General features: G+C 41.8%; 1 long non-coding RNA gene and 1 pseudogene across 2 annotated transcripts; one reads left to right on the top strand and one right to left on the bottom strand.

Annotated features, from left to right (window-relative positions):
* The window catches only part of LOC111765923 (sperm acrosome membrane-associated protein 6-like), a 50815-nt pseudogene extending 28794 nt beyond the window's left edge, over positions 1-22021 (bottom strand).
* Positions 3892-24640, top strand: LOC131278236 (uncharacterized). 2 transcript variants are annotated; one of them, XR_009185526.2, is made up of 3 exons: positions 3892-4123; positions 20648-20955; positions 22794-24640. It is a non-coding gene; the product is annotated as an uncharacterized lncRNA (long non-coding RNA). The 2 variants fall into 2 exon arrangements; XR_011648654.1 differs by lacking the exon at positions 3892-4123 and having other exon boundaries at positions 20068-20955.
* The last annotated feature ends 1603 nt before the right edge of the window (positions 24641-26243 follow it).

Genomic DNA, 26243 nt, shown 5'->3' on the forward strand with positions numbered 1-26243 from the left:
TTGGAAAAGAGTATAGAAATGAAGGTTATTAGGAAGGGTAAATTAAAGAATAAAGAGGCAGTAATAAGAGATGACAACAAAGCCAAAGCATAAAATGGACAAAGTAAGTAATGCCTTTACAGTAATAACATTGAGTGTTAATGGCTTGAACTCCCCAGTCAAAAGGCATAGACTGGCTCTCTGCCTAGAGTAGCCCACACCAAATCTCAGTGTGTATTTCCATCCTTTCCCATGGCTCAGCAAGCTCTGTTCGTAACTCTTATTTCCCAATAAATTCTTTTTTACTGGCCTAACTAAACTGGTGTGTTCTTAAATTCTTTTATGCAACATAGCCAGGAACCTAGAGGAATCCAACCCTTTCCTGGCTTCATTTGGTGAGCCATTGCCAAGAGACAGATAAGTGAGTGGTGCTCCCCCAACCCCCACAGGAGACTGGTGAGTTTTAATTAAAGCCTGTCTATACGCTCTTTTGGTTCTGCCATTTTAAAGGGGGCTCCTGGAGGCTCCCACAGGACATAAACTCAATCTGCCCAGACCTCTGGCTCCCTCTTTGGAGGCTGTAGGGTTAAACCCCCATGCTGTGTAGATTCAAGAAAGTTCTAAGGTGGTGGGTGAAATCGTCCCTGACCTGACTGGGTATGTGACCTGAGTCGAGCAGGAGCCACCAGGAGTTTACCAGGTTCCCCCTGTGAGTTGAGAATAGCTATCACCCATTGTGTCTTTTCCTTAGACCACTAGTTAGCTTCTTTTAGTTAGAAGTGCCTTTATTTTTTTTTTAGCACTAATCTAACAGTATCTTTTTTTAAAAGATACATAGATCACACAAAATATTACATTAAAAAATATAAGAGGGGGAAGCAGATGTGGCTCAAGTGTTAGAGCTTCTGCCTACCATGTAGGAGGACCAGATGCAATCCCTGGAGCCTCCTGGTGAAAAAGAAGAGAAAGCGTGCCTGCGCAGCAAGCCAATGCCCATGCCAGTGCCCACGTGGTGAGCCAGTGCCCCGCACAAGTGAGTCACGCAGCAAGATGATGATGCATCAAAAGAGAGACAAGGGGAGAGTCAAGGTGAAGCACAGCAAAAACCAGGAACTGAGGTGGTACAAGTGACAGGGAACCTCTTTGCACATCAGGGGTCTCCAGGATTGAATCCTGGTGAATTCTAGAGGAGAGCAAATGAGAAGACAACATATAGACAGCAAAAACAGCAGGGTGGGAGGAGGCAAAGGGGGAAAAATAAATCTTAAAAAAAATATATATATATATATATGTAAGAGGTTCCCATATTCCTCATACCCCCCACTCCTCCCACAACCACAACTTCTTTCATTAGTGTGGTACATTCATTGCATTTGATGATTACATTTTGGAGAACTGCTACACAGCATGGTTTATAGTTTATGTTGTCGTTCACACTCTCTCCCATTCATTGAGTTATGGCAGGATATAGAATGTCCTGCATCTGTCCCTACAATATCATTGGGGACAACTCCAAGTCCCAAAAATGCCCCAATATCACACCTCTTTTTCCCTGTCCCTGTCTTCAGCAGTGATGTAGAAGTGCCTTTAATCTTCCAACTACTGTCATCCTCATTTTTGGTAGTGAGATGCTTTAGAATGCCTTAGAAACTGAAAATGCATTTGTTAGCCATGCATGAGCCCTGTCCTTTGTACTTCCCTGAGACTTTGCTCCTTTTCAGCCCTGGGAAGACCCTGATATTGCGGGTGGGGGGGTGGGGGGGGCAGCGCTTGAGAATCCTTCAGGCAAGTAACAGGACAATTAGTCTCTAGTTATTTTAATGAGCTTCTAACGTTTTAATGGGTTTAACAGTGGGAAAATTGGACCCTGGGAGTTGCCATGACAGAGTTGCCTGATGAACTCGCTCAGGGCTAACTACTGAGACCTCTGCAATGTAGGCAAAAGTGTTTAAAGGTCCCTAGTCACTCCCTTTCCTAGCAGGAGAGCCTGTCTTGGGGGTTAAAGTCTAGGAATTGGACCCAGAAGACTCCCAGACCTCTAAGGCTCTGGGGGTGCCCAAAGACAAAGTTCCTGATCTCCAGAACATGGGGATAGGGAGCAGGTCTCCCCAGTTTCCAGGACACTGGCTCAGCGAGCAGTCAGTTCAGTCAGATCTAGTGATGGGATGCCAAGCATGTTTTACTCTCCCCTAGGATAATGGGTGGCTCTTTCAGCATTCCAGTAGACTCCCCATTGGGGTGCCTTCTCAGAAATTGGGATGACCTGCCTACTGGTAGTCTAAAAAATAAAAAGGCTAATCTTTTCCTGCCACACCACATGGCCATGCTATGGCCAAGAGTGGGCTCTGTATGGGACCATGAATTCCAGTTAAACCTGTGCAAGAGAAGGAGAGGACAGACATATCTTATGGCCAGAGAACACATGGTCATGTCTCCTTAAAGGCATGAGGAAATGCACTCCATTTACTAAACGTCTCCCGTGTAGAATAAGGAACCTCCTCATGTGCCATCAATTTAGATTAAAAAGTTCCTGACTATTCCTAGCTCCCTTCCTATTCCCTTGTAACACTCCAGTCCTTCCTGCGAAAAAAGCCCTCTCAGGGCTTTACCCCTTGCTGGGAGGTAACTAATGGGTTGCAGCTCCAATTCGTGTCTCATTGAGAGAAAGCAGGGCTTCTCTGGACACCTTAGCTCTGTACTTAGGAGCTGCCCAGGGATTTTCTTGGAGGAACTAAGCTGAAGGGTCCTGCACAAAGTTTCTGCTGTGGACAGACTGGGAGCTTTGCATCTAGGTAGTTCTAAAGTTAAGTCTTTCCTAAACTAAGCTAAGTGTGTAAAATTCTCTCTTCCATTCTAATCTGTGCTTACTTTAACTTTGTCAGTCTCCTTATGCTTAGGAACATGTAAATCAGATTTTGGGTTTGCCTGTTACAAATTGGAAAATGGTGACAAGTAACTTAAAATTGAGTCTTTACATGTCAATACTATCTTGCAATTGGATTTGATGCATAAAAGAAATCACATATGGAATTAACTTCTGGAAAAGCAGAAAAACAGTAAATTTGTTACTAATAAAGTTGTTTTAGTTGCTTAGTTAATAAACAAAAGTGCCCAATTTGTGTTTTTTTTCTATTTTTAAATTTTTTATTGTGTTTTTAAGATTTCTTTTATTTATTTATATCTACCCCCCTCATTGTTTGCGCTCATTGTCTGCTCTCTGTTCATTGTGTGCTCTCTATGTCTGTTAATCTTCTTATCAGGAGGCATCAGGAACCCAACACGAGAACTCCCTGTGGGAGGGAGGTGCCCAATTGCTTGAACCATCTCTGCTCCCAGCTTGTTGTGTCTCTCATTGTGTTTCTTTGCATCTCCTCACTGCATCATCTCTTTGTATCTGCTTGCTGTACCAGCCCATTGAGTTGGCTCGCTGTCTTGTTCATCTTCTTTAGGAGGCATCAAGAACAGAAACCAGGACCTCCAATATGGTAGACAGACACCCAACTGCTTAAGCCACATCTGCTTCCCCCAATTTGTTTTTAATGTGAAAACTTACTGGAAAATGTAAGAGTTAGGTCATATTATAAAATATGCCTTTTATTATAAAACAGCAGAAGGATACTATCTGAAATTGCTATGACTGGATGGATTTAACCTAGAACCTATTGCTGTGATTATGATCTTACACTAATTTACCTTTGTTTATGGCTGCTTCAGGTCTAGTTTATGCTTGCTATAGTAATGATAATTATAAACTGGAATTATCTTTACGTGTGGCTATTTTGAGTCTAGCTTCTCTAAACCTACTATAGAGATGATAATTATAAACTGCGTTTGCCTTTGTTTATGGTTACTTCAGGTATAGCCTCACCCCTTGCCTTTGCTTATGGTTATTTCATGACAACTTCTGCCCACTATGACTCAGAGGAAAGCAAACTTTCCACTGGTATTACTGACCCTGCTTTCTCTCCTGACTCCAGGTGTTTGCTGCCTGGTGGAATTCTCGACACCCAGGGTTGGATGTCCACTGTTCCAGTCCAGCGGCCTAGGACTAGGGAAGGAGGGCCTCCCATCTCGAATATGGATGTTCTTAAAAACAACAAGCCATGAGAAAAAAACAGGTTTCCCTGAGCCGTCAATGACCTCAGTAAGTATACACTGAAATTAGTATTGCTCATCCAAGGTCTGTCAAAGTCACAATGGGAAATAAGTGAAGCTCTGAAGTAAAGTAAAATGTTGTAAATTGTATTTTAAAGCATTGGGGACAATTTGGTTATAAGCTCATAAGAAAAAGGACCAGAATTCTTGTGCAAAACTGCATGGTCACAGTGCAAATTAGAATAATTAGAAATAGCCTTCAAAGAAATCTTTTAAATGTTATTTTACAGTTAAACTTATTTTGTAGAAGAATGAAAGTTTTAAGTAACTATAGTAAGTTGTGTTTTTGTGTCTAACTCTGTTTATCAATTTGCTCAGTGTGTATCTTCATACATTGGGATGGTAACATCAAATTTACAAATGAAAATTCTTAAAAGAGCTCTGTATTTTGTGGAAGAGTTTCTTATTTGAAGTATTTTGGAAGCATTCTTAGGCCTGAGGTTTCTCAACTTGGAAACAGGCATTAACCTACCCTTCTCATGCTTTCAAGTTAGAATAAATTGCTTGTACCTCCTTTAAAAAAAAAGATATAGACTGATAGAATGGATTAAAAAATATGAGCCATATATATGCTCTCTACCAGAGATATCACCTCAAACATAAGGTCACAACCATGTGGAAAGTGAAAGGTTGGAAAAATATTCCATGCAAATACTAAGCAAAAAAGAGCTGGAGTAACAATACTAATACCAGACAAAACAGATTTTTAAAAAATGCAAAACTATTGTAAGGAATGAAGAAGGTCATTTTATATTAATAAAATGGGGCAACTCAACAAAATGAAATAAGTATAATAAATATTTATGCACCTAACAGGTGCCCCAAGGTATATGAGGCACACCCTGGCAAAACCGAAGAGAGAAATAGATGTCTCTACAATGATAGTTGGAGCCTTTAATACACCACTCCCAGTATTGGATAGAATATCTGGACAGAGGATAAATAAATAGAAAGCTTGAATAATATAATAAATAAATTAGACATAACAGACATTTATAGAGCATTACATCCCAAAAGAGAACAATGTACATTCTTTTCAAGTGCTCATATAGCCTTCTCCGGAATAGACCATAAGTTGAGTCACAAGTCAGGGCTCAATAAATTTTAAAAAATTGAAATTATACAAAACAGTTTCTTTGATCATAACAGAATGAAATTGTAAACCAATAATGGATGGAAAAGGGGAAAATTCATAAATATATGGAGGTTAAACACACTCAAATAATCAGTGGGCCAAAGTACAAACTGCAGAGAATTTAATAAATATCTTGGGATAAATGAAAATGAGAACACAACATATTAAAACCTATGGGTCACAACAAAGGCTGTGCTGAGAGGGAAATTCATAGCCCTTGATGCGTACATTAAAATGAAGAAAAAGCTAAAATTGAAGATCTAACTGTGCACCTGAAGGAACTAGTAAAAGTACAACCAATGAATTCAAACCAAGCCCAAGGAAAGAAATAGTAAAGATCAGAGTAGAAATAAATGAAATCAAGAACAACAACTACAACAACAAAACCAAAAGTAGGTTCTTTGAGAAGATCAACAAAATCACCAAACCTTAGCTAGACTGAGAAAGAAAAAAAGAAGATGCAAATAAATTAAATCAGAAATGAGAGAGGGAACCATTAACCCCACAGAAATGAGAGAGATCATAAGAGAATACTATTAACATCTGTATGCCAAAAAACTACAGTGTAGACGAGATGGACAAGAAACACATGAACAAACTACACTGTACCTAGAAGAAATAGAAGATACCAGCCAACCAATCATAAGTAAAGAGATTGATACAGTCATCTAAAACCCTCCAAAGAAGAAAAACCCAGGACCATGTGACTTCACAGGTGAATTCTCCAATCATTCAAAGATGATCTAATATTAATCTTGCACAAGCACTTTCAAAAAATTGGAAAGTAGGCTACCAAACTCATTCTATGAAGCCAATATCACCCTAATAATAAAACTAGATAAAGATACCAAGAAAAAAGAAAATTACAGTCTAGTATCTCTAATGAATACAGATGCAAAAATCTTCAACAAGATTCTTACAAACCAAATACAAAACCACATTTAAAGTATTATACACCACAATCAAGTGAGTTTTATCCCAGGTACGTGAGGGTGGTTCAACACATGAAAATCAATTAATGTATTAAACTACATTAATAAATGGAAGAAGAAAAATCATATGATCCTCTCATTGATGCAGAAATGGTGCTTTACAAAATACAGTATCATTTCTTGATTAAAAAACACTCCAAAAGATAGGACTAGAAGGAAGCTTTCTCATGATGGTAAGTGCATCTATGAAAAACCTACAGCTAGCCTTGTACTCAATGATGAAAGACTGAAAGCTTTCCTGCTGAGATGAGGAAAAAGACAAGGATGCCCACTGTCACCACTGTTATTCAATATTATGCTAGAAGTTCTAGCTGGAGCAATTAAGCTAGATAAAGAAATAAAAGGCACCCAAATAGGAAAGAAAGAAGTATAACTTTCACTATTTGCTGACAATATGATCCTATTTCTAGAAAATCTTGAAAAATCCACAACAAAGCTACTAGAACTAACAGATGTGTTCAACAAAGTGGTGGGATACAAGACTGATACAGAAAAATCAATACCATTTCTATACACTACTACTGAACAATCTGAGGAGGAATCAGAAAAAGAATGCCATTTAAAATAACAACTAAAAGTATAAAATATTTAGAAATAAACTTAACCAAGGACATAAAAGACCTGTATTCATGGGAAGCGGACTTGGCCCAGTGGTTAGGGCATCCGTCTACCACATGGGAGGTCTGCAGTTCAAACCCTGGGCCTCCCTGACCCGTGTGGAGCTGGCCCATGCGCAGTGCTGATGTGCGCAAGGAGTGCCGTGCCATGCTGGGGTGTCCCCACGTAGGGGAGCCCCATGTGCAAGGAGTGCACCCCATAAGGAGAGCTGCCCAGTGCAAAAGAAAGTTCAGCCTGCCCAGAAATGGCACCGCACACACAGAGAGCTGACACAACAAGATGATGCAACAAAAAGAAACACAGATTCCTGTGCCGCTGACAACAACAGAAGCGGACAAAAAGAACACGCAGCAAATGGACACAGAGAACAGACAACTGGGGTGGGGGGGAGGGGAGAGAAATAAATAAAAAAATAAAAAATAAAAAAGGCCTGTATTCAGAAACATTGCTAAAAGAAACTGAAGAAAACTTAAATAAATGGAAGGACATTCCATATCCATGGAATGGAAGACTAATGTTGTTAAGATGTCAATTTTACCCAGACTGATTTACAACTTCAACACAGCCTCAATATAAATCCCAACCGTCTTTTTTACAGGAATGGAAAAGCCAATTATCAAATTTATTTGGAAGGGTAAGGGGCCCTGAATATCCAAAAATGTCTTTAAAAGAATGAAGTTGGAGGACTTATACTTCCTAACTTTAAAGCATATTATTTAGCTATAGTGGTGAAATCATCATGGTACTGGCATAAAAACAGAACAGTATATTGAGCAAATAGTGCTGGGAGAACTGGATATCCATAACCAAAAGAAAGGAAAAGGACCCTAACTCACACCTTATACAAAAATTAATTAAAAAATGGATCAAGGACCTAAATATATACACAAAAACCATAAAACTTCTAGGAAAAAGATGTAGGAAAACATCTTCAAGATCTTGTGGTAGGTGGTAGTTTCTTAAACCTTATACTAAAAGCACAAGCTACAAGAAGAAGATAGTAAATGGAACCTCCTCAAAATTAAACACTTTTCTACTCAAAGGACTTTGTCAAAAGGGTAAAAAGACAGCCAACTCAAGGGGAGAAAATATTTAGAAATCGCATATCAAATAAGTGTTTAATATCATGATATATAAAGAGATGCTACAACTCAACAATAAAAAGACAAATTACCCAATTGAAAAATGGGCAAAAGACTTGAATAGACAATTGTCCAAAGAAGATATAAAAATGGCAAAAAATATACATGCAAAAATGTTCAATGTCACTAGCGATTAGGGAAATGCAAATCAAAACTACAATGAGGTATAATTTCACATCTATTAGAATAGCCACTATTAAAAAGACAGAGGGGAAACAGATGTGGCTCAAGCGGATATGACTCAGCCTACCCTATGGGAGGTTCAGGGTTTGATTCCTAGCGTTTCCTGGTGAAGGCAAGCCTGCCTGTGCAGCAAGCTGGCCTGAGTGGAGTGCTGGCCCGCACAGGAGTTTTGGCCCACACAGCAAGCTGGACCAAGTGGACAGCTGAACAGCAAGATGATGCAACAACAAAAAAGACACACAGAGGAGAGACAATAAGAGACACAGCAGACCAGGGAGCTAAGTTGGTGTAAAACATTAAGCACCTCTCTCCCACTCTAGAAGGTCCCAGGATCATTTCCCAGTGCCACCTAAAGAGAAGACAAGCAGACATAGAAGAACATACAGAAATGGACTCAGAGAGCAGACAATGAGGAGGGAGGAGAGAAATAAATTATAAAATTGTCTTTTGTATATATTTATATAAAACAGAACTACAAATGTTTGAGAGGATATGGAGAGATAGGAATGCTTATTCACTGTTGGTGGGAATATAGAATGGTACAGCCACTGTGGAGGACTGTTTTGCAGTTCCTAAGGAAATTGAATATGATTTGCCATGTGATCCATCAATACCAATACTAGGTATATGCCCAGAAGAACTGAGAGCAAATGACATGAACAGACATCTGCACACCAATGTTCATAGAGGTGTTATTCACGATTATCAAAAGATGGAAACAACCCAGGAATCCATCAACCAATGAATGGATAAACAAATTGTGGTGTATACACACGATGGAATATTATGCAGCTGTAAGAAGAAATGAAGTCTTAAAGCATATGACAACATGGACGAACCTGAACATTATTTTGAGTGAAGCAAGCAAGCTAGTCACAAAAGGACAAATACTGTATGATTGTGTTATTATGAACTAAATATATTGTAGAAACTCATGGAGTTAATAATTAGAATATAGGTCACCAAGAGATAGAATGAAGGTGAGAATGGAAAGCTGAGGGTTAATCTGGCAGTAATGGTAAATAGGTTGTTTGTAAATCTTTGGAAATGAATAGAAATGGTGAAAGCACATAATAGTGATTGTGACTAGCTCCAGAGCTATTATATTGGTATGACAATGGTTGAAAGGGAAAGTCTAAGGATACGTGTATTGCTAGAAGGAAAGCTGAAAAATGTAACATGGGTATAACATTGTGAAACCTCATGTGAAATACAAATATGGAAAATATTGCATATATAAGAATGTTTTTTTACAAAATATAAATACAAGTAAACAGAAAGATGGAAACAGAATAGCAGCTATGTTACTGCAGGGAAAGCATAGAAAGATTGAGAGGTGATGAGTTTTTTCTTCCTCTTTTTTAAAATTATTATTGAAATAATGAAAATGCTCTAATAATGATTGAAGTGATAAATGCACAACCATGTGATTATACCGAGTACCATTGACTGTATACTTTGGATGGATTTATGCTTTATTAATGTATATCAATAAAATTGATTTGTTAGAAAAATAAAGACTGTGGGATTGGATGTGGGAGAGCAAAGGAAAGAAATTTAAAATGACTCAAGTTTCCAGCAGTTGGGTATATAATGATATTACTGAGACAGTTAGTGGCTCAAACAGGTTTGGTGGGGAGAAATAATTTTGACTGTGTTAACTGAGGTATTTCCAAGTGAAGTGTTGGATACGTGAATTGAAGCTTAGAAGAGAAAGGGACTGGAGTTAGAGATTTGAGAAATTATCAGATGGAATTTAATACCATGAGGATGGATGAGGTTACCTCAGAAAGAGTTAAACTAGAGGGTCCAGGACTCAGCCCAGGGATTACCAGCAGAAAGAGACCCCATCAAGGAAGTACAACCAGTGAGAGAGGAAGAAACCAAAATGGGTGTCAAGGGAGCAAAGAAGGGAAGCAGACTTGGCCCAATAGACAGGGCGTCCGCCTACCTCATGGGAGGTCCCAGGTTCAAACCCCGGGCCTCCTTGACCCGTGTGGAGCCGACCCATGCGCAGTGCTGATGCACACAAACAGTGCCATGCCACGCAGGGGTGTCCCCCGCATAGGGGAGCCCCACACACAAGGAGTGCTCCCCGTAAGGAGAGCCGCCCAGCGCGAAAGGAAGTGTAGCCTGTGCAAAAATGGTGCCGCACACACCGAGAGCTGACACAACAAGATGATGCAACAAAAAGAAACACAGATTCCGAGTGCCGCTGATAAGGATAGAAGCGATCACAGAAGAGCACACAGTGGTGGACGCAGAGAGCAGACAACTGTGGGGGTGGAGGGAATGGGAGAGAAATAAATTATAAAATAAATAAATAAAAAATAAATCTTAAAAAAAAAAAGGGAGCAAAGAATGAAAATGTTCGAGAAGAATGGATTGGCCAATACTGTCTTATGCTGCTTAGAGGTGAAGTAAAAAGAATGGTGACATATCCATTAGATTTCGAAACAAATCACCAGAGACTGAAAAGTTTTTATGCAATGGTGGAGATGGAAGCCTAATTTGAGTGGGTTGGAGTTTGCAATATTTTCCACTAACAAAAATAAATAACTTAATAGTTCTTCCTCAGCAGAATGGTATAAATGGGAGCTCTTTCAACATCTTCTCTCTTCCTTTTTTTCCTTCCCTCTCCCCAATTAAGGGAATGTGAGCCCTTGTTTAGTCAGCTGTCATTTAATGTTGTGAGCCCACCTATACTCTTAATCTGTCACTCTTATCTGGGGAAGACTAGAAAACAGCTGGGCCTGATTGTCTAGGCATATCACCATTTCCCTTTCCCTCCCACCAGGGAATTTCATTTTCTTTAGTTCCTTACTCCTTGCTCATATCCCACCTCCAAAGCCTACACTACCCCCAGAATGGAACATCTATCTGTTCTATGAACAGTTCTCCCAAGCTGTATCAGTCAGCCAAAGGGGTACTGATGCAAAATACCAGAAATTCGTTGGTTTTTATAAAGGGTATTTATTTGGGGTAGGAGTTTACAGACAACAAGCCATAAAGCATATGTTACTTCTGTCACCAAAGTCTATTTTCTTGTGTTGGAGCAAGATGGCTGCCAACATCTGCAAGGGTTCAGGCTTCCTGGGTTTCTACCTTCCAGTGTCTTGCTTCTTTGGTTTCAGGGTTCCTCTCTTTCCAGGGCTCCTTCTTCCTGGGCTCAGAGTTCCTCTCTTCCTGGGGCTTCCTTCTTTTTCCTCTGTGAGCTTATTTCCCAGGGCTCTAGTTTAAGGTTTCAGCATCAAACTCCAACATCAAAAAACCCTCAACTCTGTCCTTTGCCATGCCTTTTATCTATGAATCCCCACCCACCAAGGGGTGGTGGTGTGAGAAACTGGCTTACCTGTTTTTTTATACCCTCTTGTAACTGAGCAATAAATTCAGGGTAGGGTTCTTCAGGTCCCTGGTTCAGGCGCCAGTTGCTGAGATCAACTCAGCGATAGGTTGGCTTGAAGGGAAGGCAACACGGAACTTTATGAAATTAAAGGACAGAGAGAAACATGAGAGAGGAACCAAGGATGCAACCAGGGGGCTCACTGCTTCGGAAACTGCAAGCCTCGACCCTAGTTTTTGCATCATATTTATTAGGAACTCCAAAGCAGCTGTTCCTCATCAGCATGGCAACATTTACAATAATTGGGGACAAGTGCAACAAATAGGGAACAGGTAAGCCAGTTTTCCACAACAGGGTGGGGACTCAACGCCCTAATGACATGGCCCAATCAAAGCCCTCATCATAACTCAATCACCCCCAGGTACAAACCAGATTACAAACATAATCCAATATCTATTTTTGGATTTCATAACCATATCAAACTGCTACATTCCACCCTCTGAATTCCAAAAAGACATTACAATATTCTAAAAAATCTTAAATCAGTAACAATGCAAGTACTAGATCATATCACAATCATTTTTAAAAAAATAGTTTGTTTTGGGGCAAAGTCCTGTCTGCTATAGAACTCTGAAACTTACAAAACAATTTATCTGTCTCCAGTACACAAATGTACAGACAAAGGATAAAAATTTTCATTATAATAAGGAGAAACTGGGAGGGAAACATGAGTCAGGGGTCCTCTACAGTTCAGTAAACCTGCAGGACATCCACCATTCAATTTCAGTCTGAGAGTCATTCTTAAGATGATGGTTTCTTCTCCTTGGGGCCTTATGGGAACCCATCCTTTCCACAGGCTTGACCAATGGCCATTTTCTTGGTTCCATCCTCATCAAGCATCTGGGTTTTGACAAACTCTAGACTTCTCCCTCCAAGAGTGTTAGGGTGATTACCACACTTTACCCAATCTTTGGGTTAGAGTCTTAATCCCTCTAGTACAGTGACATAAAGACAACATTCCCCCTAACCTCTGGCATAGAGGCTCAACCCTCTCAGAGCAATGAGTCGACCACCTGGCCTTCCCTAACCTTTGGGGGACAAATCCACCCCTCTCAGACCTGTGGGGTACTGACCTTAACCGCCCTAATCTTTGGGGAATGTGCCCCACCCTCTCTGTACCCTGGGGCAGCAAAACTCTCCCAGAACATCTGACAGGAACATCCACCCTCTTCAACTGCTGGGGCAAACTCACCCTCTCTGTACACAATGGTGGGGTTCCTCTCTTGGCCCAAGGTGATGTCTTAATTCCAAATCTCAGTTTCCATAGTTTTCCTCTTAAAGCTGTTTCACCTTCAGTCTCTCCTTTCCATGTCCTTTTTATTCCAGGCTGACAGTAGTTTTGTTCATACAGCTCTCTCAAAAACCTTGTTGGTTTAGCATGCAGGAAGCAAGGGTCTAAGCCATCAGACAGTAAGACTTTCCACAAGTCTTTCTGAGATAACTGCTTCTTCATCCTAATTTACAAGTTCCAAGTTTAGTTAAATCTTCCAATGGGGCACTTTCATCTGGGAGCTTGATTTCCAGAGATTTGGAATTTCCAGAATTAATTTCTGTTTTCTTTGTGCCTGACAGTTCAATCCTCAGTATATCTCTCTCATCTAGCATTTTGCTATAAGCTGCATTCAGAAGCCAAGCTGCATTCTCCGGGTTTACTTTGGAAATTTCTTCAGCTAAATGTCCAGGCTTGTCATTTTCAAATTCTGTCTTCCATAAAACACCAGGAGTTAATCTTGCTAAATTCTCTGCAAACTTAAAACATGGATCTCCTTTCCTCCAGTTTCCAATAATAGTTTCATCATTTACTTCTGAGGCATCATAAAAAGTCTCTTTAGCATCCGTATTGCTATCAACAGCCTCTTCAAAGCAATCTATTCTTTTTCCATCAAGCATCTCACAATTCCTTCAAAAAATATTCCTTACCTATTTATAAAACCATTCCAGCATTTTGGTAATTGCAAAAGCACTTCCCTACTCCTCAGTACCAAATTCTGTATCAGTCAGCCAAAGGAGTGCTGATGCAAAAATACCAGAAATCAGTTGGTTTTTATAAAGGGTATTTATTTGGGGTAGGAGCTTACAGATATCAGGCCATAAAGCATTAATTACTTCCCTCACCAAAGTCTATTTCCACGTGTTGGAGCAAGATGGCTGCTGATGTCTATGAGGGTTCAGGCTTCCTGGGTTCCTTCCTTACAGGGTCTTGCTTCCTTGGTTTCAGGGTTCCTCTCTTCCCAGGGCTTGCTTCTTCCTGGGCTCAGGTTCCTGTCTTGCAGGGGCTTACTTCTCTTTCCTCTGTGAGCTTACTTCCCAGGGCTCTAGCTTAAGGTTTCAGTACCAACTTCCAACATCAAAAATCCCTCAACTCTGTCCTTTGCCATGCCTTTTTTCTGTGAGTCCCCACCCACCATGGGGTGGGGACTCAATGCCCTAATGACATGACCCAACCAAAGCCCTAGTCATAACTTAATCAGGCCCAGGTACAGAACAGATTACAAACATAATCCAATATCTATTTTTGTAAGTCATAACTGTATCAAACTGGTACGCAAGACTTTTCTTTTTCAAGATTTATTTTTATTTATTCTCCCCCCCTTGCTGCTTGTACTCGCTCTCTGCTCTGTGTCCATTCACTGCACATTCCTCAGTGTTTGCTTATCTTCTCTTTAAGAGACACCGAGAACTGATCCCAGGACCTTCTGACATGGGAGAAAGGCTCTCAATCACTTAAGCCATCTCAGCTCCCTGATTTGTTGTATCTCACATTGTCTTTCCTCCAAGTGTTTTCTGTTGCATCATCTTGTTGCGTCAGCTTTCTATGCGGGACAGCTCTCCACTCAGGTCAGCTCTCTGTGTGGGCCAGCTCGCTTTCACAGGAAGAGCCCCAAGAACTGAACCTGAGACCTCCCAGATGGTAGGCAGGAGCCCAATCATTTGAGCTACTTGTGCTTCCCTCTCCCAAGCCTTTTAGCCTTGGGGGCTTTTATGGCATTAGGTAAATTATTTTCCCATCCCAGGCCCTGTTCTTAATTTGTTCCCTGTGATTCCAATTGGCTTTTCCCTAGAAATGTCACCAATAAAATGATAACCAGTAGCTGTGTCTCCAAAAGAGGCAAATTCTTAGAAAACAAATACTTACATCCTACTAAAAGTTAATGTTTTAGTTCTTTCATGGCACTGAGAAGTCCTCTGTTACCAAAGATGGCCTACCACAGGGAAGTGGAGAACCTGACCTAAAGTGGCCTTAGTAAACTCTTTATTGTGTGTATATTGTGAGTATACTCTAAAGGAATGTCTTTTTGTAAGATTAATCATTGAATTACTTGTTACAAATTTACCCTAATGAGCAAATACCTACAGCTGCCATCACTAACCCCACACTTGAAGTGGTTATAGTCAAATTTCAGTACTTTCCTTTGCTCCAGGAACTCTATTTTATTGATATCCATTTGAGAGTATCATTTGTTAGATAATCCATTGGGTTGGGTACAGAGTATCTTCTAAAAGTCTGAGTAATATCTGGCAATCAACATCTGAGCATTCTAAATACCTAACTATAAAATGTAATAGCAGACTGTGTATAAAATTTCTTTTACAAAGAGATCCAAGAACAGAAGGAAAGAACTAAGTCACACAAGGTATTTTGTATCTTATTTAATTTTCACAATAAACTTATGAGAAAGGCAGGCATCATTTTATAAGTGACAATTGAGGCTCAGACTATTCCTAAGGCTCAGCAAACTACCCAAGTTCAAATACAGCTAATAGGTATTTGTAGTAGAATTGAAATCCAGGTCTCTCAGGTGTCTAAGTACCAGTACAAGAGAACAGAGAACATGGGATTATCTTCTCCACTGCTCCACTCATTGGGTTGCTCAGGGAAGGTCAGACTCCTCTGGGCTATGATCTCTTTATCTGCATAATGAGGCTACCTTAAGATTTATTTGAATTGCTTCAAGTCTTTTATAAGGATCCGATGAGAATTTGTAAATGTGTTTTACAAAATGAATAAATGTTCTTATTATTATAAAGCTTTGTGAATCCTCAGTCTGGCATCTTCAGTAAAAATTCAATTCTCCTGGGAAGACACAAGCATTCCTTTAAGCTCCAGTGATACTCCTTACAATGAAAATAGAAACTGGACCCTATTGAATAAACTTTTCAATAGTTGATTACCAGCTTTAGGTTGAGGTGTATATATAATACATACATAGAAATTCAGTTCATGTGCAATTAAAAATAAACAGTAATAGCCAGTGAAAATGATCACTTATCATACATGCATCAAGGATTTTCTCAGTATTTTTTATCATTAGATTTAATTTTTTTTTTGCACAGTGACTATGTGTATTAATTCATCTGGTGCATGGATTATTAATGAAATAATTATTATTGAGCTCTATCATGTTCCGGACTGTATACTACGTTCTGGATATACAGAGTAGAGTAAGATACAGCCTCTGCCCTCAAGGATCGAACAGTTGTGGGGGAATAGGCCTGTAACTATCAGAGGTAAATCAAAATGCAGTGGTAGTGGAGGCGCCTTTGGTACTTGGAGCTGCCCTGGATGGTGCTTCAGGGGCAATCACCGGACATTGTAAATCCTCCCAGGGCTCACTGGATGGAATGTGGGAGAGTATGGGCCATGATCTGGACCATTGACCATGAGGTGCAGAGATGCCCAGAGATGTACTTACCAAATGCAATGGATGTGTCATGATGAAAGGAGTGAGTGTTGCTGGGTGGGGAGTGGTGGGGTGGGGGAGGTGGGGTTGAATGGGACCTGATATAATTTTTTTTAATGTAATATTTTTACAAAATCAATAAAAATAAAAAAAAAATGCAGTGGTGATATTTGGTGTGTCTTGGGGTATACCACCACCTGCCCCAGGGTCCTTTTTTATTTTCTGAAAATCACTCTTGGGACAGCTGTTGTCGCTGCTGGAGGAACATATCCCAGCCCCTGCTGCTGTGTGGGCAGGGGGGAAGGTGGGCACAGTGCCTATAATTATGAAATGTGGGGGGGAAGTCGCCGCCCGCATGGATGTTGGTTTCGCTTTCTCTGCCTCCGCTGCCGCGGTGGCTGCTGGAAGCCTTCCTCTCACCGCCTTCGCGAGCCGCGGGCTGTCGACACACCTCACCAGCCGTGCGCCGGGGACTGCTGGCCGGGGCTGCTAGTCAGCGAAGGGGGACCGCGCTACAAACTCACGCAAGCCACTGGCCAGAAGTAGACAGCTTTATTGGCAGAAGCGGGGGAGCCAGGGCGCGCAGGCTTATGCGCGATCTGCGAGCGAGTCCGGGGAAGGGGTAGTGGACGGGAGTTATATAGGGTGAACACGGAAACATTATCTGATTGGTTGGGCAGCAATATGTCTATATATGGTAACTATAGATTTCGTAGACAAAATGGCGGAAGGAGAGGAAATGGCGGCGCATGCGCACTGTCCTCGCCCCGTGACTCAGCGCTTTGAAGACCATCCCTGAGTTTACTCAAGGGCATGTGGGGGCTAGAGTTTACTCATAGTCCCGTGTCTTGTAGCGCAAGTCTCATGGCTTGGACGGCTGCACTGTCGAGCAATGAAATAGTCAATATACATTTGCAAAGAGGCTGATCATCATGGCTCATCAGGAAAATGCAAGTTAAAAATCACAATGAAATACCCTAAACACCCATCAAAATGCCTCAAGTTAAAAATGTTTGTGAGAATGTGGAGCAACTAGAATTCTCATACACTACTGTTCAGAATATAAATTGAAAGGACCACTTTGGGAAACTGGCAATTTCTACCAAAATTATATACTACTACCCTATAACCCAGAAGTCTTAGTCCTAGGTATTTTCCCTAGAAAAATGAGCACACAGGCCCTCCAAAAGACCTATAAATGAGAACATTCATAGCATTGAGGTAGGTTAGTGGAGGGAAAAAGGGAAGGCAGCTTCGGGACCTGGCAGAGAACATGGCCATGAGACCCCGCCTAGAAACCTTGCCATTGTCTGCTCTCTGTGTCCATTTGCTGTGTGTTCTTCTGCGTCCACTTGCCTTCTTGGTGGCACCGGGAAACTGCATCTCTTTTTTGCTGCATCAGCTCTCTGTGTGTGCGGCTCCACTCCTGGGCAGGCTGTGCTTTTTATTCATGTGGGGTGGCTCTCCTTACAGGGCGCAGTCCTTGCACATGGGGCTCCCCTATGCAGGGGCACCCCTGCATGGCACAGCACTCCTTGTGCGCAGCAGCACTGCATGTGGGCCAGCTCACCACATGGGTCAGGAGGCCCTGAGTATCGAACCCTGGGCCCTCCATATGGTAGATGGATGCTCTGTCCGTTGAGCCACATCTGCTTCCCTAGTCTTTTTAATTAAAACCTCTTTGGTTTTATTAGTGAGATCCCTGAGAATCTCACCCTGGGCCATACCCAGAAGTTTGTACCTTACTCAGCCCCCAGGAGGTCCTGAGATTGCTGTTAATCCATTTCTTCCTGGGCCCCTGTGGCTGCTTGCCTATAAGCTACAGATTAGTCTCTGCTCCTTAACGTGACTCTTAATGTCCAGTTTAACTGTGAAACTCGTTCCTGGTGATGGGACTAGGCCCCATCCCTAACCCCCATAACAGCCACAACTTGCAAAGGCTGCAAGTTTATTATTAAACCTACCCCATTGTGAAAGGGCAACCAACTGTTTCCTCAGAAGAAACCATGTCCTGTGACGTAGAACAGCCCCCGTCCTGGGCCTACATGTCCAGATACAGTTCATTGCCTCACAAGAACAGACAAAGAAGCCACCCCACCGCAACAACCCCTCCCTGCACCCCTAGACTTCTCTGCCCCTAGCCCACCACCCCCTGGCCATCCCTATAGGCCCTCGGATCTTACCTAAGCCCAAACCCACTCCCACTAACTAAGCATGTTCCCGCCTATAGATAGATGTACCATATAAATTCATAACTGCCTCTGTCAGGAGAGGGCTGAAGTTTCTCTTCAGTCTCCTGCCATGCTGGTGGGGAGGCTGAAGTTTATTCTTCAGACCCCCTCTATTGGGAGAGCTTCCCAATAAATCCTTGTCTGCAGTCACTAGTTTCCATGTTCCAATTGTCTCACCCCAACCTCTAACGTACAGTGTCAAAACCCGGGACCCAGGAAGAGGAGACCCCCACCACCATACTTTGCAACCTGGGAAGCAGTGGCAGCTTGCTCGGGCTTACTCTCAGATCCTGGTTGGTGAGCTTGTGGCCCATCTTGGAAAGAGGAAGCAATGGGCAGCAGCAGCTTGCCCGGGCTTACTCCTCAATCCAGATCGTGCAACTCTGGGTCCTTTTCACCCTTTCCTGGAACTCCTCAGAGCAAATCCCAGCAACACTTGGGATTGTGCTGAGACCAGCAGATTGGTGAGAGACCTATCCTTGCCTCTGTTGTAACTCCATCCAACACTGGACTCCGATTATCAGCTGGATAAATTAAGGGAATCCTGTTCTTTCTCCCATTGTTTCAGACAACTCCACAAATCCTAGCTAGGTCAGTGATCCTCTCCATTTTCAGGAACCACGGCAGGTGCCTGACCTGTGTCCTCAGAAGCCCCTCAGGCATCAGAGAAATCTGATCCTGGGTGTAGACTTCCTGCTGATAAGGTACTCTGACTAACTCGGAGACTCCTGACTTGCTCAGTTAACCTTTGAGAGTCCCTGGCCTCATCCCAGCTTCCAAAAATGGGAAAACTCCTTCAGCTCCTCCAAAAATTATACCACTGGGCTGCTTCCTTCAGAACCTTAAAACCTTATATCCTGAAGGAGATATCAGACGCAATAAACGTATCTACTACTCCCCTACAATTTGACCACAATACAAATTGGAACATGAATACCAATGGCCAGAACGCGGTACCTTTGACATACGGATTCTTAGAGATCTGGAAAACTTCATCCAATGCAATGGCAAGTAGCCAGAGGTCCCTTACATTCAGACCTTCCTATTTCTCTGAAACCGTCCTCTCTGTCATTCGTGTTCCTCTTACCAAATCCTTTTGCTCAATCAGAAACCTTATCATAAAACACCCCCACCTAAAGACTCTTCCGATTTTGATCCATCTGAACATGCTCCCCGTCCTCTGTATCATCCTTCAGCATCCCCCTCCGAGCCTCCGACCTCACCCGGCTCAGGCTCTCCACCTCCGTGCCCTCCCTCTGCTTCTACCCCCTTTTCTCCGCCTTATATTCATTCCTGCAGAATGCCTCCCTCCATCCCACAAACTGAACCACCCTCAGCCCCCCTTTTTCCCTTAGGGAAGTGGCAGAAACTGAAGGAATCATTTGAAAGCACATGTTCCCTTCTCACTCTCAGATCTTAGTCAGATAGAAGAATAATTAGGCTCCTTATCAGAAAATTCTGCTACATCCATTAAAGAATTCCAACACCTCGCTCGCTCCTATGATCTCACGTATCAGAATGTGTATGTCATAATAACGTCGTCTATTATCCCCAAGGGAAAAAGCTACATTTGGGCTGCAGCCACTGCCTTTGCCGATTCCCTACACACACAGAACCCTCACCAACCTGCTCCCGGCACTGACACAGTTCCCGCAGCCTCCCCACCATGGGAATATCAGAGACTCTAGAGATTTAGATTGCATGGCACACTTTTTAACCTGCATAACATAAAGCATGAAAAAGGCAGCGCTCAAAGCAGTAAATTACAACAAAATCAAAGAAATTTCCCGAAGATCAGATGAAAACCCTGCTGCCTTTATGACTAGATTAACTGAATCACTCCTCAAATATACTAATTTAGACCCAGATTCTGAATCCGGACAACTATACTTATATATCCACTTTATCACTCAGACATACCCAGATATCAGAAAAAAAAACTACAGAAATTAGAGGAGAGTCTTCAGACACCTTGGAAAGACCTAATTAAAGCAGGCTTCAAGGTCTTTAACAATAGAGAAGAGGAAGCCAAATTAGAAAAACACAAATGAGATCAAGCTAAAGCCTCCCTCTTTGTTGCTGCCCTCAGTTGATTTCCGAAAACCCCATCCCTCTTCTTCCCTGCAGCCGCCACCCAGACCCTGCTTTAAGTGTGGGAAGGAAAGACACTGGACACGTGAATATCCCAATCCAAGACCCCCACCAGGGCCTTGTCTTTATGTCTTGCCAACATGAAGGCCATTGGAAGTCGGATTGTCCCGAAAACCCAGTTTCCGGGAAAATCCCTCCAACACATCTTACCGGCCTAGAACCTAAATCGTCTTCCCTTCCTGACCTACTCAGAATAACAGCAGAAGACTGAGGGGTCCTGGGTTCAGAGAAGCCCCGCATCTCCATCAGGAAGTCTGAACTGAGGGTTATCGTCAACGTTGTAGGTAAGCGGATCTCCTTTCTAATTGACACAGGGGCCACATATTCAGTCCTTTCATAACATTCAGAACATGTAACATCTTCCTCAATCTCTACTGTGTGAGTTAACTTTATTCCTTCCTCTCCCTTAATTACACACCCCCTTCTCCTTTTTTCCCCCAACCCCAACCTTAACTCCTACTTCCCCTCCTACCAACATCCCTATCTTACAACAGAAAGAAAACCCCCAAGTCTGGAACACTGACTTTCCCTCAATAGCCTCACACCTCTCTCCTATAAAAGTCACCCTAAAAGATAGCTCCTCTTTCATCAACATTCCCCAGTATCTTCTCTCCTTCAGTGCCAAGTGCGTACTTAAATCCACCATTGACGAACTTGGTGCCACAGAGCTGTTAGGCCCCACCAACTCTCCATTCAATACACCTATACTAGCTGTTAAAAAACCTAATGGCAGTTATTGTCTGGTACGAGACCTAAGAGCTCTCAACCAGACAACCCAGCTTATAGTCCCCTAAGTCCCCAGCCCCTATAGCCTTTTATCACATATCCCTCCCCAAACCACACATTACACAGTAATAGGCCTCAAAGATGCCTTTTTCACAATCCCCCTAAATGAAAACTCTCAAAACATTTTTGCTTTTACATGGCTCTCATTTTTCTTCATCTTTAAAAGCTACACTAATACCCCTAATAACCCCACTAATAATTTTTCTCCTTCTCATGTGTGACCCTTGTCTCCTACAGCTCCTCCCCTGATTCATCCACCAAGTTGTTCAAACAACCACCCAAGAATATGTAAATAAACCTACCTGTTACAAGAACAACAATCAATAACCACCTCAGAATGCAAAACTCCACCAGCTGGGCCACACCAGAAGGAAACCTCCTTCACCCCCTAACAGCAGGAAGCAGCCAGAATGAGCCAACGCCCCCTTTCCTCTACCCTACTGGTGCGAGCCTGGCTGTCCACTTTTAGGCCTACTTTATTTTTAATCATTATAATCAAAATCCAGGAATGATGGGACTAGGCCCCATCCCTAACCCCCATAACAGCCACAACTTGCAGAAGCTGCAAGTTTATTATTAAACCTACCCCATTGTGAAAGGGCAACCAACTGTTTCCTCAGAAGAAATCATGTCCTGTGACGTAGAACAGCCCCCGTCCTGGGCCTACATGTCCAGATACAGTTCATTGCCTCACAAGAATAGACAAAGAAACCACCCCACCGCAACAACCCCTCCCTGCACCCCTAGACTTCTCTGCCGCTAGCCCACCACCTCCTGGCCATCCCTATAGGCCCTCGGATCTTACCTAAGCCCAAACCCACTCCCACTAACTAAGCGTGTTCCCGCCTATAGATAGATGTACCGTATAAATGCATAACTGCCTCTGTCAGGAGAGGGCTGAAGTGTCTCTTCAGACTCCTGCCATGCTGGTGGGGAGGCTGAAGTTTATTCTTCAGACCCCCTCTGTTGGGAGAGCTTCCCAATAAATCCTTGCCTGCAGTCGCTAGTTTCCATGTCCCAGTTGTCTCACCCCAACCTCTAACACCTGGTAGTGGCCATAAAGTGAGCTCTCTCTCACAGCTGCTTTTCTAGCCAGTCCCTTTCCTAGCAAGAAAGCCCAGCTTGGAAGCTTCAGTCTGGGAACTGGATCCAGATATCTCCCAAGTCCTCTAAAGCTCTGAGGATGCCCAGAAGCAGAAGACTCCTGATCCCTGGAATGTGGGAATAGTGAGCAGGGCTCCCAACCTCCAGGACCCTGGCTTGCTGAGCAATCCATTCAATCATGTCTAGCAGTGGGATGCCACCAAGACTGATGAATGTGTTTTTCCTCTCCTAGGGTAATGAGTGGCTTCTCCAGCATTCCAGCAGACTCCCCATTGGATGTCTTCTCAGGAATTGGTACAATCTGCCTGGTGATGGTCTAAAAATGAAGGAGGCTAATCTTTTCCTGCCATACCACATGGCTATGGTACAGCTAAGAGTGAACTCTGCATGGGACCCTGAATTCCAGTTAAACCTGTCTAAGGGGGAAAGAGAGAACAGACAGATCTGAGGGCCAGAGATCATGTGGTTTTGTCTTCTTAAAGGGATGAGGAAATGTACTATTAAACCAGTCTATTTTAATAAGTTCAGGGAAATTACTCAGAGGCAGAACCTAGAAACCCAGCCTCATATCAAGGAAAGCTGGCAGAGGGAATAAAAATACCCTTTGGTAGATCCTAACTCTAGAGGACAAATCCTCCTAGGAACTCACTTTATTAGCCAGTCTTCCTCAGATATCCAAAGAAAGCTGCAAAAACTTTCCCTGGACCCCCAAATTTCCATTAACTCCCTTTGAGAAACAGCCTTCTCAGTTTTCGACAATCGATACCATGCCACCAAGAGGGAGTGACAGGTGTGGGGTCCAGGACAGGCTCACCTTTTCTAACTGCCACCATTAAAACCGCCATCACCTCAGGGTTACCCAAATCCAAGCTCCTCCTCAGCAGGAACACGGCCCCAAGCCTACTCACCACCCAGACCACTGGGGCCTTGCCCCAGGGGAGGACGACCGGGCCTGAAACCATGCAGGAACCATCAACCTGGAGGAGCCTTGGGTGAACTTTGATGTGGCAGTAAGATCCTTAATTCTTTAAATTAACATGGGAGCCACGTCACTAGGTTCTAACCTGCCACTCTGGACCTCTCTAGCCTCTGTTGTGATTAATAAGGGAAGTGAATGGAGAATCAAGATCTAGACCAGTTACTATAACTTTTCCACTCCCTCCCCTCCCACACACATACACTGCAGCCTTTGGCCCATGGTTTTAAAAGTTCCTAGCCGTTCCTAGCTCCCTGCCATAGTAATGGCAATTATAAACGGAATTTATCTTTGTTTATGGTTACTTCAAGTCAAGCCTCTCCCTCTTGGATGCTTGCTATTGTGATGGTAATTCTAGACTGTTTGCCTTTGCTTATGGTTTTCTCAGGACTGACCCCACCCTTAGGTGTACTTGCTCACCTTTGTAATAACTATTCTATTCTCCCCTGTTTGTAGCTATGGCAACTTCTGCCCCCCATGGTTTAGGGAAAGACAAGTTTGAGACACCCCTATCTCCTATCTTTCCACTGGTGTTATTAGTTCTGCTTTCTCTCATGATTATCCAGGTGTGGACTCCAATTTACCCACACTAGCATGTAGATCAGAAGGACCCTATGACCTTTCAGGAAATTGCTGCATGATGAGAATCCTTGGCCCTGGGGCCTGGACATCCATTCTTCCAGTCCAGTGGCCACCAGTAATCCTCCAATCCTGTAATCGCCAAGGACTGGAGAGTGAGGTTCTCCCACCTTGAGCAATTGTGTTCTGAAAGCAGCAGGTCATGAAAAAAAAAGTTTCCCTTGACACTTCAGTGACCTCAGTGAGTATATATTGGAATTAGTGTTGTTCATCTGACATTTGTACAAGTCAAGATGGGAAATTCGCAAAGCTCCGAAGTAAAGGAAAATGTTTTAAATTGTATTTTAAAGCATTGGAAACAATTTGGTTATAAGCCAATGACTAAAAGGAACAAAATTCTTGTGTAAAACAGCATTGTCATAGTACAGATTAGAATAATCAGAAATAGCCTTCAAATGATCTTTGAAATGTTATTTTACAGTTAAACTTATTTTGTAAGAGAATGAAAATTGTAAGTAACTTCAGTGAGTTGTGTGTTTGTGTCTATTTGTGTCTATTTGTTCAGCGTATACTTTCATCCATTGGGATGGTAATATCAAATTAACAAATGAAAACTCTTAAAAGATCTCTATTCAAATTGTTAAAAATTAAATATTTGCTTATATATGTGAATGAATATTCCTGGAGCCCAAATTAGGCTAAGCAGGATGGAAAGGTCATATAGAAATCTGAATATAGAAATTACTGGGAAAGGGAAAAAGGTTTTCCTAAGCTCTTTGACTACCCACCTCTCCAGGGCCTTCTCTTTGCAAGAGATATGAGGGGAGGGCTGGTGTGGCAAGATCGGGAAATGTAGTTTAGCTTAAAACTTTTATCTACTAGACCAGGGAATTAAGAATCATAGTTTGTCCCAAAATTCCCCAATTTAAATGTTTTAACAGCCTTAAAATGGGAGTAATTAATAATCCAATTGTCAAATTTTAGTTACTAAAGGAAAAAGTCCTTGAAAGCTATGGAAAGGTCTTTTCTAAATTATGATTAAAATCAATTGAACAACTATAATATATTCCAGAACCTGGGAGTCAGTATGCTTTTAAAGTTATTCAAAATTCTAGAATTTTATTAAAGAAAAGGGGTTTTAGCCTCCTGTGAAGATATTCCTTGCACAAACTATTACTGTTTCGATTTTATTTAGCTTGGCTGTATTCTCCCTAGGTTTATAGGATATGAATTAAATAAATTAGCATTATATGTATTAAATCTTTAAGATGATGAAAATTGTAAGTTCATGTTTAATGAAATATAATCCATTCTAAAGTGAAATGACTAGTTTTCACAGAACAGAATAAGGGATGTAGAACAAAACTTTTAAATGGATAAAGGTGAATTTCATTGGTTGCTAACTATAATTTAATAAGCTTATTTAAAGGTAAAAGTAATTTATGGTTAGTTATAGAAGTCTGTAAAAGCATTGTCTAAAACTAAACTATTTAAATTGCTAATTCCAAGAAGTCATTGTTAAGTAGAAACCTAAATTGATACTGATAACAAAAAGAAACTTCATAATAGGGAAACCTGTCAGAGGCCATCTCAATCTGCATATTAAAGTGATGGTAAGGGAAAAATAATCTTGATTCCATTGGAAATCTTAGGTTTTCATAAACAATGGAGAAAGTAGTTTTTTCTGTACTACTAAAGTAAAATACCTGTTAATTAACATAATCATGGTGTAAAAGTAAAAAGTAAAGTACTAAATAGTTAAGTTCATCTAATATGTTATGAACTTCATTGGAAGTATTTAGGAAGTGTATAAAGATTAAGAAATATAGACATCAATATTGTCAAATTCTTGTTCATTCAAACCAAGTCCCAAGTACCCTGCATAGTGCCTCTCCATTTGAATTATTGGCTAGCTTGGTGTGTCAGTTTGATATTATTTATGAAATCCAAAAAGAGACATTGATTATGTTTGTAAACTGGTCTGTTCCTCTGGGCATGATACCCCTTTGATTGTATTAAATTCAGAGGTTTCACATTTACTTGATTAAATCAAGATTAGGGCTTGATTTGACACTTCATTAGGGCATGTAAGGTTGAGCCCCTGCCCCCTTGGTGGGCTGTATAAAA

Source organism: Dasypus novemcinctus, chromosome 4 (assembly GCF_030445035.2).
Source record: "Dasypus novemcinctus isolate mDasNov1 chromosome 4, mDasNov1.1.hap2, whole genome shotgun sequence".
NCBI lineage: Eukaryota > Metazoa > Chordata > Mammalia > Cingulata > Dasypodidae > Dasypus > Dasypus novemcinctus.